The 12289-nt window shown below is 41.1% G+C and overlaps 1 long non-coding RNA gene across 1 annotated transcript in view; it reads right to left on the reverse strand.

Moving 5' to 3' along the window:
- Window positions 1-223: 223 nt before the first annotated feature.
- LOC140844788 (uncharacterized) overlaps window positions 224-12289 on the reverse strand; it is a 38521-nt gene continuing 26455 nt past the window's right edge. The window contains exons 3-6 of the long non-coding RNA XR_012123287.1: window positions 12060-12157; window positions 3696-3852; window positions 1236-1349; window positions 224-820 (exon numbers count right to left, since the gene is read on the reverse strand). This is a non-coding gene — a long non-coding RNA (uncharacterized lncRNA). The remainder of the gene's footprint in view (window positions 821-1235; window positions 1350-3695; window positions 3853-12059; window positions 12158-12289) is intronic.

Consider the following 12289-nt stretch of genomic DNA (forward strand, 5'->3'; position numbering starts at 1 on the left):
TGCAACTTGATGAACTGTTTCTCTTCCTAGTGGAACACTTGAATTTATATGACACTAAATGGCAGGAATAAATCAGAAGCATTGTTCAGTTGGGGGAGGGAGGTAAATAAACTTGAACAAATCTAAACTGTAAGTCAAAACGGCACAGATACCTCTGAAGAAAGACAGCTATTTACTCTCAATGGTTTCATTATGCAAATTATGTTATTTGTTTTCTCGCCTTACTCAAAACAAACAGTGATGCCAGAATAAAAAGCAAATTGTATTCCTATCAAGTGTCTCATCAATATGACTTAAAATATTACAAAATTTACTCTGTACTGGCCTTTTTTATACTACCCATTGATCATTTAATTTCAAAGGTTGATGGGACAACTGCCATATCATCACCAAAGTTTTTTCTTAATACATAGTCTGTGCTCAAGGAAGTATCATGGAGAATCAGGGCTTATAGTAAGAACAAAATGAAGGTGGTTTTTGTAGTCTTTCTGCCATTTAAATAAGCTATTTCTGGTTTTGTACCAGGAAGTTTCAATTTCATATTATGTCTCTATAGTAACAGTGAAAAGCCAAGTACTCCTGAGTTAATGAAAGAGGAAAAGGAAGCATATTAAAAGAAATTGTTCTCTGGAGCCAGATCTCCTCATGCGGTAACCCGTCTTTTCCAGTTGAGGAGCCCCTTTCGCGTCCATCCCTGTCCTTCTTGGATGGCCACAATTCTCGGTTTTGTTTCCTCTCTCCTCTGCTCAGACCCTTCTTCATTTTTCTGCCAGGATGCTTTTCCTTCCACATCTCCCTTGTTTCTAGTCCTCGTTTCTTCCTAGAATAATCCCAAGGAGAACAGCATGAAATAATGACAAATTTAACATAATGAAAACGTGACTTTGTAGTAAGTTAGGAATCATCCCTTACTTTAATCCTGGTATAGACAAGCAAACATGGAAAGGATATAAAAATATATGAGAGAAACATTTTGAATTCAGCAAAATCTATTATTGACCTTTTTCCTTTTAGGATTTGGAAAGACTTAGTGTTTAGCTGTAGACAACCTCAGATTTCAACTATTTAAGAGTCACTTTATGAGTAAAATCTTCCCTCCCACTGATATCCATACCCTGGCCCACCAAAAGGCATCTTCTTGGACCAGAAAAAAATGTTTTCTTCGAAATCCAAGCGATATTACTGCTGGCACTGAAGATAAAAGTAGAGTAGGAGAATAAGGTTTCAGTACTAACGTGAGTGATGGACATGAAAAGACAGTCATGCCATCTTGGTCTCTTTCCTATTCCAGTGGCTGGTGCACATGGCATGAGTGGAAGACAATAAGAACAGGAGCGCTGGTCTTCATCCTGCAGCCCGGGGAGAGATTTCTGAGCTAGAATATGACATGACCCAGCCTCACTTTAGTAAGATTATCAAAAAGGAGAAATTGGGAGAAAAGAGATATTAAAGAGCAGGAGACAACCTAAGAGAATTACTTCTTTTTGTCTGATATTCATGCTGCCTTTGGAGTTTCCCAGGTCTTTGTGAATAAGGACTCCGCCATTCAAATCTCTATCTAGTCTACTTCTACATATTGATAACTATCAAAGAATCACTCAGTTTACAGTGTTAGGACAACTAGTGTAAGCCCTATTTTACAGATTAAGAACTTGAGATCAGGAAGCTTCTTTATTTTGTCCAAGGTCATATAGCCAGTGGTAAAACTGGGATCAAATTCCAAGTTGACGCATATCCAGGGATCTGTCCAACATTTTATGGTCCAAGGAACCGAGCATGTTGCTAAGGCTCAGAGTAGATGCTTATAAATTTTTGGCATTTGACTAATTTCGGTAATATTTATTAAGACAGTATGTTTGGTTTTTTTTTTTAAATGTTAGATCTAGGAGATATATCTTAAAAATACTTCTACATCTTAAAATTCAAAAGGCTTTCTAACAAGAGGAAACCAGATTACTCAGAATATTCAAATTAAATTTAAAAATAAAACCTAATGAACGAATTTAAATGATTATCCAAGAAAACTATTAATATGTAACTTTGTCATCTAAGCAAAAGGTTTGTGAAATACGTTAAGGAAATATGTCTATTTTCTTAGTCTCTAAATTACTTTGGAGGATTTATAGAGAATGAAACACTCTTATCATTCCAAAAGAGAAAAATTTATTTCACATATTCAAGCAGATTCACAAGTAATTTGGATTGAATCATTTATTATAGACTTGTTCAACCAGGCAGATTTATCTCTTCTCCCTACACAAAGTCCAATAAAATAAAAGTAAAGGATCAACATATGAATACAAATGACATTGGTCCTGAGATAAGAGTAGATGAATGATAGTGACGTGATTTTGGAAGATGAAGTATGGATGGATGAGTGGTGATTAACTTAGCAGAGAAGGGACGCTGCATCCTTCGACCAGCTCGAGGGGCAGAGGTGGCTGCTAAAGGGGAGCAAGGCCTGTCTTGGTTTAGAGGGCTGGGGCAGTTCAGGAAGCGGGGCCACCAAGTACTTCTCAGAACAGGGCTGTGGGGTGGGCTGACAACAGAGGACAGGGGAAGTTAACAATCAGTCCCACATGTGTTATCTTCTTCCCAAGCCCACATGGCAAGCTAGCTGTCCCTCCTGTGCACAGGCAGAAAACAGGAGATTCACCTCAGAAGAAACAGAATCAAAGAGGCTCTGGGCTCAGGGACACAGGGACGCTGAGGTTGGGCAGAGTCTCGACTGCACGCAGGGTGACCGAGCTATAACCTACATACTGACGTGGCCCCGGGGTGTTGGCAGTCAGGCACCTACGTCTCAGACAGCACAAGCAAGCTGCTTTTGGAGCAACCAGCCATTCCAAGGGAAAGGAACCCAGGAATCGCTAAATGTCCACATAATCACCCGGGGAGGCTCAACAGCTGACACACACAGACACGTGTGGTGCTTCCAGTTTGCTTTTTCAAATTTCATTCATAAATAGAAAGACCAGCAAGGATCATCAAACATGGTGGTAAGGCTTTAAAATGAAGGACAAAATTAAAAGAGAAAAAAAATGGCAGGGCAGAGGGAAATCTGAGGAAAGAGAGATGAGTATATATAGAGGTCAAAGGAAAACTTCAAAAAGTTTACAGTAAGTAACCTGAAAGCAAGGAGGAAAAAATTCACACCCATGAATTAGAAGAGATTGCTATAGTAAAAATTTTTTTCAGAAAATAAAAATATCTATCTCCTTCAAATTTCTCTTCAAATGTAACATTCTCAGTGAGGCCTGCCCTGAGGTTTGTTTTGTTTTTGAATGTAGTGCTACCTACCTCTCTTGGTACTTACAATCCCCATCTGCCTTCAGCCATTAGATAATACAGTCCTCAAGAGAAGGGATTTGTGCCATATTCCAGCACCTAAAACAATCCCTGGCATAGCATAGTAACTCAGTAAGTGTTGGTGAGAGAATGAGTGAATGAGGAAAAAGTCCTTTGAAAATAAAAATATAATGGCAAATATAAAGATTGAATAGGTTGAAAAATAAAATTGAGGAATTTACCCAGAAAATAGAATACACTGACCAAGAGTAGTAAAAAAAAAAAAAACAAAAAAGGAGAAAAAATATGGAAGACATAATACAAGAGTGTTTTTCAGAATGAGGATGTACATTCCCAGATTTAAATGACCCACTTAGGGCCCACAAAAATAAATGTGAAGGACTCACGCCACAGTGCATCACTGCGAAACCTCAGAGTATCACAGAGAAAGAGCAGATCCCAGGAGCTTCAGAGAAAAAGAAGAATCACATATGAAAATTAGGATCCAAGAATGATGAGACTTCTCAGCAGCACCACTGGAAACAGAAGACCGTGGACAAGTACCTGTGAATTTCAGAGAGAAAATGATTTTCAATTCAAAATTCAGTATCGTGCAAAACTGTTAATCAAATGTGACAATACATAATTTCAGACATTCAGTTTCCCCCAAAATATAATTTCTTTTGACTCCTTTCTCAGGGAGCTATTGGGCAAAATGTTTCACCAAAACCCCATGTAATCTAAGAAAGTGTAATCAAGAAATTCAGTAATCCTAAAAGAAACAAGAAGAAGGACAGAATTCCCAGGAACAATGAAGGGAGGTGTCCAGGACAACGGGTGTGCAGCAGGCTTAGACTGTAACCAGTTAAGATTAGTGCAGCTGGATGCAGGGTTCTAGGAGGCATTTTATATGAACCTGACCATGTGGAGAAGACTTTTATAGTTCTTCTGCAAAGCATGTGGCTGATGTAGTCATAGGTAAAAAGAAACATATGAAAACTCATTAAAATAAGAACATTTAACTCCAGGAAAAAACAAAAATACTTGTGGTAAAAAGGAAATGTAATATACCACAGTACAGGGCTCTGCTATAACCAACAGTCATGATAATAAAAATCCTAAACATTAATTGAAATAGAAATGATGACATAAATGTACTAGGAGGATGCAGAGAATGATAATGTGGGGGAGGGAGGAGGGCAGGGAGGAAGGAGGGCACAGATGACATTAGAAAACTAAATCAGCATAAGAACTCAACGAATAATACCTAAAGTTGAAAATCAAGAATTCACAGTATAAGTATCTTACTTGGAGATGTAGAGGCACCACTAGAAGAAACGACTAACAAGTTGGAAGTGGCTGCCTGCCTCTCAGAGGTGAAAAACTGCGTTTGGGAGGGTGGGCTGAGGGGATGCTGGCTGTCGCTGGGAAAGGCCAGCGTCTCCTGTGTGCCATCTTCTGACCCCCAATCAGCCTAGTTAAAAAGGGCCTTGGGTCTGGGGCACTTCCTCACCAAGAGGTACAGAGCCCACACAGCCCCCTACTGTGGCTGACGTTGCTCTGACTCTTCTCTGTGTGAGTGAAGCATTGTTCCACCCAGTGCTTGACTGTACCCTGCTTTCCTTGACAGCTGATAACACGTGGGCAGAGGTGTTTGGGGTCCTGGGATCAGTAACTGCACCCCAGGACTCCACTGCTTTAGGACTGGTGACCATCACACAGGGCTCCACACAGCATTTGTATTATAAGTTTGACTTTCTAAATTAAATACAATTACTATTTTAATACACATAAAAATTGATTGTATTATTTCAAGTAGTAGCACTCTAAATAGTACTGGTATAAACTCTTCTGATGTTGAAATTACAATCAGCATGCACATTAGTTTCCATAACGCAAATGATGCCCAGTTTGTTTACCATTGTTAACCAACAACGTATTTGGCTTACAATGGAGAAAAGCAGGATTTCTGATTATGCAGTTTCAACACATTAAAGCTTTTTTGTGGGCACATTTTCCAAATCCATCCATAAAAGAACGTGGCAAAACTGATTTAGCTGGTAACAGGTGGGTAAAAAGTAAAACACAAGACAGTTTTTAAATAAGCACTCTTTGTGCATATGTTTTCAGATGGGATACAAAACAAGATATATATACTCAGAAGAAGAGCATGGGTTCAGGAAGTTTGAATTGGAATCTGGTGATTAATTGGATATAGGAAATGCGACGTCAAGGAGGAACGCTTTTGTTTTACCTGAATAACAACAGAGAGGGTGGTGATGTCCTTCCCTGAGAGAAGGAACAGGGGAGAAAGAACAAGTTTGAGGGGAAGCGGAAAGTCCTCTTTTGAACACGGTCTGAGGTGTCGGTGGCTAAGCGGAGTTAGGGTCAGAGCTCAGGAGAAAGAGCGTGACGGACACCAGAGCTTAAGGACACCAGAGCTTAAGAACCTTCCGCACGAGGGTGGCTCGGGAGCCTGGGTACTTGAGAGGCGGGCAAGAGCAAGGAGAGCGGGCAGAGTCCGAAGAGAGAGGCTACGGCAGAATGTGGAGGGATAACAACATTTCAAGGATGAAAGGGGAACCTGAAAAAAGAAAGAGTGGGAGTGGGAGGAGTCAGAAAGAGAAAAGGGATACCAGCGGAGGACGACCGGCCTGACAGCAGCCAAAGTGGAGTAAAATTTAGGAAAGAGTGTAGGTGATTGACGTCTGCAGGGGGATGACGAGTCCACGGGGTCAGAGAAGGTCATTAGTGATCTTGGTGAGAGGGATTTGGTGGATGTGTGGGAAAGGAAGTCCTTTGCACTAGGCTGGTGAGAGAATGGAGAAGAGAATATGGCCACAAGGAACATGGATGACTCGACCAGCAGGAAGGAGAAGACGCTGAAGGACCTGGGGCAGCTGCTGGAAGAAAACCATTAACCTTAAACAGAACCTTAAACCCTCATCTGCTTGCCTAGGCACCTGAATCCTTGCCTACCCTCTCCCTAACCTACTTTTCAGAAAAACAGGTCTTGTTTTCAGAAATTCCAGATGCTGTCCAGTGTCCTCACCAAACCAAAAAGACCACCCAAAGCTAGTACTGGTCAGATGCCCAACTTCTAGTCTTGTCACTGTGAGCAACTCCTTTCTGTGCGGGTCTCATTTACACGCTGCCCACCTCCCACCGACACCAGCTGGGAGCTCATCCCACCACAGCTGAGCCCGTGAGTCCAACTAGCTGAGGAGCTCCATGACGCCCCCTTGCCCATGCAGCCCTCGGTCCTCACTGGCCACAGAGCCGCCCCATGCCTCGGAACCACTTACAGTAACAAGAGTATCATGATGTAGTGCTAATTAGATGCCAGAAACCATGCTAAGTGCTTCATAGACATTATCTGATTTCATTCTCCCAACTGTTTTGTTATCCCTTTCATTTCCAAATGAGCAAATTGATGCTAAAAAGAAATTAAGAAACTTGCCTATATTCACATTTAATAAGTGGTGGGTCCAGGGTTTGAATTTAGGTTTCTCTCACTCCGGGGCCACACCTATGATACCATGAAGCAGAACAGACCACATGGATGCATTTATCTTCCACGAAAACCAGGCCTCTTGGAGCGAAAGGATTACGGCCTGTGGTTCCAGATCATCACCATGTAATAGTCGCCCCCCCCTTACAAGCCAATGGGCCATTGAAGCATAAAACAAAGAGCCTTGCCCTCAAGACTTTTAAATCTAGCTAAGGTATCAAACCAAGAGATTTGAAAATGCAATAAGCTATATAAAGTAGGCATATGATTAGGGGTCAAATGACTAGTACAGATTAGAAATGCTGTTAGGAAAGTAAAAGGAAGAACAGATTCAATCAAGTTTGGGAGGATTAGAAAATGCTTCAGAGGAAGACCTAGGCTAGACCTTGAAAAATGGCTCCAATTTTAACAGGAAGGGAGGAGGATATGAAACCAATCAGCAGATATGAAATCGGGACTGAAATGTTAGTGACGGCAAACACAGGAAATGAGCAAGTCACTGCTATCTGATCCGGGCAGAGCCAGCTTTTCTTAGCACGGGGAACACCTATCCCCAAAGTGGGGAGTTTATCCTTCTCAGGCTCCGTGAAGGACTTCCCACCCCACGATGGTTTTATTTTCTTCAGAGTTAATAAACGGCTTTCATTTTTGTGGGATGCCGCCCCATCCTACCATTACACAAACCCCAATTCAAGTTATTTCAGGATGTTGATTTCTCATATTTCCTGATATGACTCATGCGGTGGCAGCTTGAATAGGCTCGAAACCTCTAATTGAGGCAGCAAAAAAATAGTGAATTAATCCTTTTGTATCTGTATTGCTTCCAATTTTATGGAAGAATGAAATGCAGGTAGTTGTATTTATATATGTTATGAGCCAGATCAGCTCATTAGATTTTCAGGGAGTTGAAGCAAACTAAAAGACCATTTTTTAAAAAATTTTAACTGATTAATTCATCAAAACCCCCACTTTGATAAATGAACAGAGGATTTCAGAATATTGTCTTATAAATGAAACTCTCTCTCTTTGGAGGGAGGCATTATTATACTCCTGGTTATTATACATAAGAGTAATAACTACTGTATTTATTTAAGAAATGATGATTAAATAATGAGGTGGTATCTTTGTTTCAGTTTTCGTTTTCCCAGTTTAGTGAAAATGAGGCACAGGAAAATATCTGACTAAACTTGAGAGCAAAGAATTCAGAAACAATGCAGGGAATGATCCTGTTTGATATTTACAAGATGCTTATGTTCTCAATCATCCTCTCAATCCCATTCTCCGTGTTGGTGATTAAGTTAATGACCACATGTAAGAACACCCAGCACTACCTTCAGTGTTGTACAGACCTTTGAATGTACAGCTTTGGGTTTTTAAAGAGGGTGTGATTTTTGACTATCTGGGAATCTCAGTGCATGATTAGTTAGATTCAGCAATCATCACCTGCATATAATGTCACAATAAGCTCTCCTCCATTTACAGTCAAACGTCCACTGTTATTTGCCAGGTATCGAATACTTATGTGTTTAAACACAGTGAACAAATTTTGTGCCTGGAAAATAATGGGCTGGATTTTAGTTCATTTTGGGGGAAAAAAAGACAGAACAGAAAGGCCATGTGGAGTAGAAGTTGTTCTAAATATATGGCATTGAAAAGATTGTGTTTTTGCTTTGAATCCATATTCATGTCAATGTCTTCCACAGAACACCATGAGGCTTTAGTAAGTGACTGTTGGATTGTTTTTGCAATGGAAACACTAAACTGGATGACTCTTGTCAATCAAGGCATTGCTGTGTAGCCAGGTTTCCAACCATGGCCAGATTTGTTTCTCTGTCACAGGTTTACAGGAGACGCTTGCAGGTATCTGTTTGGGTAGAATCACATGCATAGATGTTTTAATGTTTTGACAAAAGTAAGAACATGTTTGTTTCTTTTGTCTGCTTGTTTGTGGTATGACTGGTTGGAGAAGATCAGAGAAATAGCATAGCTGACAGAGGAGAGTAAGGAACTTCCCACTCTCCTCTTTGTGTGGCCTGTGTGGAGGGAAGGATGATGGTGACATGCTGAAGAGCCTGACTTCACGAAGGCCAAGTCAGACCCTGACCCCAACTACTGATGCCACAAGGCCTAAACAACAAAGCCCGTCATGGGGTGCGGCACCGGAAGAACTGTGTTTCAGGGACACTGTGCAGTGCATCCACAGCAGAAACACTGACATTTTCAGGGAGGGTACTGCTAGCAAAAGCAAGTGAGATCCAAATGAGAAGGCAGGACTAGATACAGGCATACCTGGCAGATATTGCAGGTTCAGTTCCAAGACCCCACAATACAGTAAATATCACAATAAAGTGAGTCAAGTGAATTTTTTGGTTTCCCAGTACATATAAGTTATGTTACATGATACTCCATTAAGTGTGCCATAGCATTATGTCTAAAAAAATCAATGTACATAATTAAAAATACTTTATCGTTAGAAACTGCTCACCATCACTAGAGCCTTCAGCAACTTGTTAACTTTTTGCTGGTGGAGGGACTCACCTCGATGTTGAGGGCTGCTGGCTGATCCAGGTGGTGGCTGCTGAAGTGGGGGTGGCTGTGGCAGTGTCTTAAAATGAGACAAAAATGAAGTTTGCCACATTGATCGACTCTTCCTTTCACAACTGATTTCTCTGCAGCATGTGGGGGCTGTTTGATAGCCTTTATCCACAGTAGAACTTCTTCCAGAACTGGAGACAGTCCTCTCAAACCCTGCCACTGCTTTATCAGCTAAGTTCATACAATAATTCTAAATCCTTTGCTGTCATTTCAATGACTCACAACATCTTCACTGAGACCAGATTGCATTTCAAAAACTACTTTCTTAGGTCAAGTTTTATCCTGAGATGCAGCAATTCAATCACAGCCTCAGGCTCCCCTTCTAGTTGTAGTTCTCTTGCTGTTCTCACCATGTCCGCAGTGACTTCTTCCACTGAAGTCTTGAACCCCTCAGAGTCATCCACGACGGCTGAAATCCACTTCTTCCAAACTCTGTTCATGTGGATATTTTGACCTCTTTCCATGAATCGTGAATGTTCTGAATGGCATCCAGAATGTGAAACCTTTCCAGAAGATTTTCAATTGATTTTGCCCAGATCTACCAGAGGAATCACTGCCTATGGCAATTATAGCCTACAAAATGTATTTCTGAAATGATAAGACTTGAAAGTCAAAATGACTCCTTAATGCACGGGCTGCATAATGGATGCTGTGTTAGCAGGCATGAAAACAACATTAATCTCGTTGTACATCTTCACGAGAGCTCTTGGGTGACCAGATGCGTCGTCAAAGAACAGTCATATTTTTAAAGCAATCCTTTTATCTCAGCAGTAGGTCTCAAAAGTGAGCTTAAAATATTCCGTAAACCACATTATAAACAAATAAGCTGTCATCCAGGCTTTGTTGTTCCACTGATAAGAGCACAGAATAGATTTAGCATAATTCTTAAGGGCCCTAGGGTTTTCAGAATAGTCAATGAGCATTGGCTTCAACTTAAAGTCACCAGCTGCATCAGCCCCTAACAAGACAGGCAGCCTGTCCTTTGAAGCCAGGCACTGACTTCTCCTCTCTAGCTACAGAAGCCTTAGATGGCATTGTCTTCCATTAGAAGGCTGTTTCTTCTACACCGAAAATCTGTTGCTTATTGGAGCCACTTCCATCCATGATCTGAGGTGGATCTTCTGGATAACTTGCTGCAGCTTCTCCATCACCACTTGCTTTACCTGCACTTTACGTTATGGAGACGGCCTCTTTCCTCAAACCTCATGACCCAACCTCTGCTAGCTTCTGACTTTTCTTGTGCAGCTTCCTCGCCTCTCTCAGCCTTCATAAAATTAAAGAGATTAAGGGACTTGCTCTGGATTAGGTTTCAGTTTAAGGAAATATTGTAGTTAGTTTGATTTTCTATCCAGAAGAATAAAACTTTCTCCATGTCAGCTACAAGGCTGTTTTGCTTTCTTATCATTTGTCTGCTCCCTGGAGAAGCACTTTTAATTTCCTTCAAGAACTTGCCTTTGCATTCACAAAGGGAATGTTTGGTCCAAGAGGCTGCACTTCTGGCCTGTCCTGGCTTTCCACATGCCTTCCTCACCAAGCTTAATCATTTCTAGCTTTTGATTTAAAATGAAAGGAATGCAACTCCTTTCACTTGAACACTTAGAGGCCATTGTAGGGTCCTTAACTGACCTAATTTCAATATCGTGTCTCCGGGAAAGGGAGACTCAAGGAGAGGGAGAGAGAGAGGGAATGATTGATCAGACAGAACACACACAACCTTGATGAACTTTGCTTGCCGTACAGGGGTATGGTTTGTGCTCCCCAAAACAATTAGAATAGTTACACCAAAGATCACTTCTCACAGATCACCAGACTAAATACAAAGATAATGGAAAAGTTTGAAATATTATGAGAATTACTAAAATGTGACACAGAGACACAAAGTGAGCAAAACGGAAAAACGGCGTTGGTAGACTTGCTCGAGGAAGGGTTGCAACAAACCTTCAATGTGTAAAAAACACAATGTCTGCAAAGCACAATAAACCGAAGCGCAATAAAAGTGAGGTATGCCTGCAATGTGAGCAGCTTTATTCCTGGGCACAACTGAAAAACCATCCTCAAAAATTCCAGGGTTAACTGGGGGAGCTTTTAAGAGGAAGTTGACTTCCTACCTGAGCACGGGGTGGCTGGGAGGAGGGGGTGGAGGAAATCAGTCCGTGAGCATGCTCACGCTCTCTTTTCGCAGCAGTGGCTGGCTTCTGGATATTACATAAATATGAGATGTGTTCATGAACTTAATGTTAACATGTCAATATCCCCTCCAAAGGGAGCCAGGCGAAAAGATTTATCACAGACAAGTGTGTTTGAAGACTAGTCAAAGCATGAACCTCTCAGCATGCACAGCAGTGATCATGAGTGATGAATATCTGATAGAGCTACTTAACTTTCCTCTATACAATTAGTTTTGTGGGACGTTTTGCTGCTTCTGTGCACTGAGGAATCACTTATTCCATCATCACTTTGGAAAAAAGTCTCCATAAGGATGTGAAACATTCTCCTTTTCAAAGCTAGGACGTAGATAATTATTTACAACTTGTTCCGACTACTGTTGTATCTGGTATTGATGCAATTAGCTCAGGTCTTCAACTAAACAACCGACCCAATGCTTATTTACCATGTTGCTATTCTAGAACTTTAATCTGCCTGCTATAATTTACTTGCATCTTACCTAACGAAAGACTGAATACTGTTCAACCAGCCTGGGATGGAAGGAAACACGTCCGCCCTCAGCACTTCCTTCCCCCACGGTACTGCAGCTCTGAGCCACTGCAATGTGGCAACACAAGGGAACAAAAGGCATGTGAATTAGAAATTAAAAAGTAATAGTATCCTTATTCATAGACAATATGATTGTAAACATAGAAAATCTAAGGAGTTTACTGAAAAATCCTCTATGAC

The sequence above is a fragment of the Manis javanica genome, chromosome 12 (genome assembly GCF_040802235.1).
Source record: "Manis javanica isolate MJ-LG chromosome 12, MJ_LKY, whole genome shotgun sequence".
Taxonomy (NCBI): domain Eukaryota; kingdom Metazoa; phylum Chordata; class Mammalia; order Pholidota; family Manidae; genus Manis; species Manis javanica.